Consider the following 4,294-nt stretch of genomic DNA (forward strand, 5'->3'; position numbering starts at 1 on the left):
CCCAAGGGCAGCGGCAACAACCTGACCACACTGGGAGCTGTCTCCCTGGCTTGAAGGAACTTGTGTCAGACATCCTCCCATCACGTTCCAGTCACATAGATCTCACCATTGAATTTAAAAATGCCGCAGCTGCCACAACAATTAAAAATGCAAACAAGGAAAACAGCATGCAAGCAAGCGGGAGAGCAGGAATGCGTATTTATAGCTCCTTATGTAAACCAGATACAATGGAGCCATTTGGAGCTGAAATAGGCTTAGCGCTATCCTCCGTCATGGATGCCTGGTGCGGACTGCAGATCTCAACCCCACCATGTGCCTTTTCTGACTAAGTGAAATGGGCACAAAGCCACCCCTCCACAGGACACAGCCTGATTGGGGAAGATGTTGGTTGTGGACTAACACAAGGAGAATTCAGAGGATTTACAGTCCATGGGAGTTAGGTACCTGGTAGTAATAGGCAGATAAGAGGTCTCATCCTGCTCCACACATGATGAACAAGCGGGAGGCATTGCCTGAACCCAGCTAGACATTTTCTAGGGCAGCAAAGAAAGGTTGCTTTTCACCGCCCTTTACTGGAAAGCAGGATTTGCTATTACTTATCAGCAGGGACTCCGAGGCAAAAACCTGGTGACTGAGGTCTAACAGATTCTCACAACTGATAAATTAATTTCAAACAGTCATTGTGAATGGCTTTAAAAAAGTGCAAGCACATGAAAAAGATGTTACTGCCCCCTGAACATTGCTGCCTGTTCTCTTCTCATGTGCTGTTGATATTAAATCCATAGATGAGCTAAATGAGTTGATCGTGGCTAATGTTATTACCAGGAGTACCAGAGGAATCAAAGATGATTAGCCACATAAGTCATAAAGTCTTAGCACAGAGGACAGAGACAATTAATTTGTCCCACTGACCTGTTTTTGAGTTCCACGTAGTTCTCATTGATGCACACAAGAATATAGGAAATAAACTGGGAGAAGTGGAAATCCAAGATGATAATACATGGAAAATATGAGACTTGGAAGCAATGTTCTAGAAAAGCAGAAAAAGGTAAAGATAGGGCCAGCATCAAAAGGGGGGAGCCAGAGAATTACCAACCAGCCACCAGTGCTCCCTCTTACCTGAATTATCCCTAAGTCTAAGCAGCACTTCCCAGCAGAGGATGTTCATTGTTCTCCCCCTTGGGAATCACCTTCCCAGTCAAGACCCTCCAGCAGCACCAGCTCTTGCTCTGGGCCAGGCTGCCCCTCTCCCGGACACAAACAAGTGTCTCCACAGATCAATAGGGCTGGAGACGTTGTCCTTTCCCAGTCGTGCCTGCTGCTTGCCTTTCCCTCTGTGCTGACTTCCTTGACACAGGTAATTTCCCAGAGGAGATAGATTGATTCTCCGCAACCACTATGGATTTAATACATGCTATTTATCACCCATCTTGTCACTCAAATGGAAGAAGTGTGTGCCTGCACAATATATATGCAAAAATTTCCATTGCATTTAGTTAATCCTCTGATGGCCATCAATAAATATCAGGGTCTTGGAAGCCACTCAGGAAGAGTTTTAATAAATAAAATGTTTACATAAATATTTTTTTATTGTTGCTCAGATTCTTACCAGCCCTTTCCATTTAAAAGTGTGTCAACCCGCAGCAGCTCTCTTGTTTTAATTATGTCAGTCTGCCAAAGCAGTAGAAATTGTGCTGGTTACATCAGTCTCACTGTCTGGGGAAAGGAATATAGCAGAGGAAAATCAGTTATCATTGTTCTGATGTAACCATGTCCTACAAGTGATTGTCCCAAGAGCTGGCACATGGTTCCATCTGCTTTCAGAAACATTCAAAGCAGGATCTGGGTTGTGTCTTCTGTACCTGACCGTAAGCACACCATCAACATTGTGCAATGCACGGTGGGTCTGACTTCTCCATAAAAGCACCTCAAACATTGTGCAGGGACTGCAGGACACTTTGGATGGCAGCCCCAGATACACCGCTGGGCCAGGACTGACAAGGTACCACATTTGCTGAAGACAAATCAGGCATCAGGTTAAGAAGGGTGCACTACTCACGGAGATGATTTTTTCCAGTACAAGAGCTTGGCATAAGTAGGTCTTTGAGTACAGACCAAAGCCTGCCATATGAGCAAAATGGTCCTATCCACGACTATAGATGACGTGTGGGTCTCCATCAGCTTGGTGCCCTGGAACTCATATGGCACAATGTTCTTTGCCCAGCAATGCTAGCAGGGGGAAATCATTGCAACAGATTTAATGAAAAAATAACTCTATTTTGGGCAATGTGATGTTTCACAGAATCACAGAATCGTCTAGGTTGGAAAAGACCTTGAAGATCATCCAGTCCAACCATTAACCTAACACTGACAGTTCCCAACTGCACCATTTCAGTGCAACATCCCCATTTTCTTGCAGAAATAAAGCAGCAACAATCTCAAAATAGTTTGCTTAAAACCCATTTCCCATCACAAGCCAGCTTCCTTCTTAAAATCTTAAGATATATGTCATCACATGTTTAGTGGCACTTCTTGAGCCCTTGTTTACAGCCATCGCCACTTGAGAAATGCCCCACCATGAAGATGATGAAGATGATTGCACGACTTGACCCAAACTCTTCCTCCATCTCAGCCTGGCCCACCTGACACCATTTTCTCCTCATGAGTTACCAGACACTGCCACTTTCTCCATCTCCTTTTAATTGTCATTCTTAGACCAGTCCCATTTCTGTGGCACAAATACCTCAATACAGTTGACTTTCTTAAGTACCACTCAATATTTCATACAGGGACTTCTCAACATCTTAGACTATTCCCAACTGATCTCTTTATTCATGAGTGATTCACTGAGAAAGCCTAAAATAGTACTTTTTTGCTCCTTATTAGAAGGAAGGGAGCAAAGTTTTGTCTGAGGGAAAGATGAATAATGAGGCTCTAATAAGAGTATTTGGACAAACAAGCCCTGAATGTCTGTGAAATGCTCATGCTCTGGAAACTTTTCTGTGAGCTATCAGCAGTTTTCTTCCTACCTGAGCAATGCACATACTGCAAAGGGCAAGCAAAGACATAACATGTTTTATTTGCAAATACAAGCATGAATCACTTTTCCCTAAATGCTCAACTGTATCGAGAAGCCTTCAGATGTACTTTTGCCTGATTCTCCATCTGCAAAGGATCTGTGAGCAGCAGCAGTGTTGTTCTTAACAGTTTGTGAGAAATGTTCCTCCATAGCTTTCTTCTGACCCAGTCCTCAGCCCTGACAAGTGCAGCACAATCCATCAGCCCCCCCAGCTAAGGAAGATGTCATCCTTTCTGTTCCCATACCAGATTTTACCCCATACAGTTTCTGTCGAGGTCTATGGGATCCAGAGCTACCCAGCTGGCCAGGCATCTACTTTTTTTTCAAACAAGGATGTGAATAAACTTACATAATCTGAAACATTTGAGCCCTTTTGAGATCACAACTCACATACACCTTATAGGCATGCGAGCAGCCACTGCCTCGCCCTGGAACAGGGTGAGAGAACAAAGGGCTAACTCCAAGGGTGCTGCCCCATGGTGTCTGTACCCAGGGCCAGGGATTTGGCTGGCACAAAGGAAAAGTCCCTGACACCTGGAGAGGCTGCAATTCCTTTCAACCCTGGTCCTGTTCTATGTTGCACAAATAAGCTGTAGGAGGACAGATGAAGGTCACTAGTACCAGGCAGGGAGTCTGAGATAACTCTGCAAGAGGAAGGAGAAAAAACATCTCCAGGGATTACAATAAATTGCCACCTTCTTCCCAAAGGCTCCTATGAAACACTTGGAAAAGTGACCTCATTAATTAATGAGATGGGTTAACACTCTCTCCACATACTCTACTTAATTGCAATTCTGTCATTCCCAGTGAATTCTTAAACCCATATTGATTATTCAAAGCTCTGTTCAATCAATAAAGCAATAAACCATGTATGCTTAAAAAAGCGATTAAAAAGATAAATACATGAGACACTTTAAAGAAGCCACGTCCTTCTGCCGCCCACTTAGCTAAGAGCAAGCGATGGGTAAATATGTTTTAATGTCTTCATCTAATTGAAGTGGGTAATTGTCTCATAAATTTATTTTGATCCCTAATCCATGTACAAAGTATTTCCAAACAGAAACCATCCCAAACACTAATGGTCTCAATTTTCACTGACTGCTTGCTCCGTGCCCTGCACAAATGATAGACATGGATGAGCAGGGTACGAGAGGCTGTGGCCAACAAGTGCGAGATGAGTCTCCTGCTTTGGGGGATAGGCTGGGTAAGGCACCA

The sequence above is a fragment of the Athene noctua genome, chromosome 18 (assembly GCF_965140245.1).
Source record: "Athene noctua chromosome 18, bAthNoc1.hap1.1, whole genome shotgun sequence".
Taxonomy (NCBI): Eukaryota; Metazoa; Chordata; class Aves; order Strigiformes; family Strigidae; genus Athene; species Athene noctua.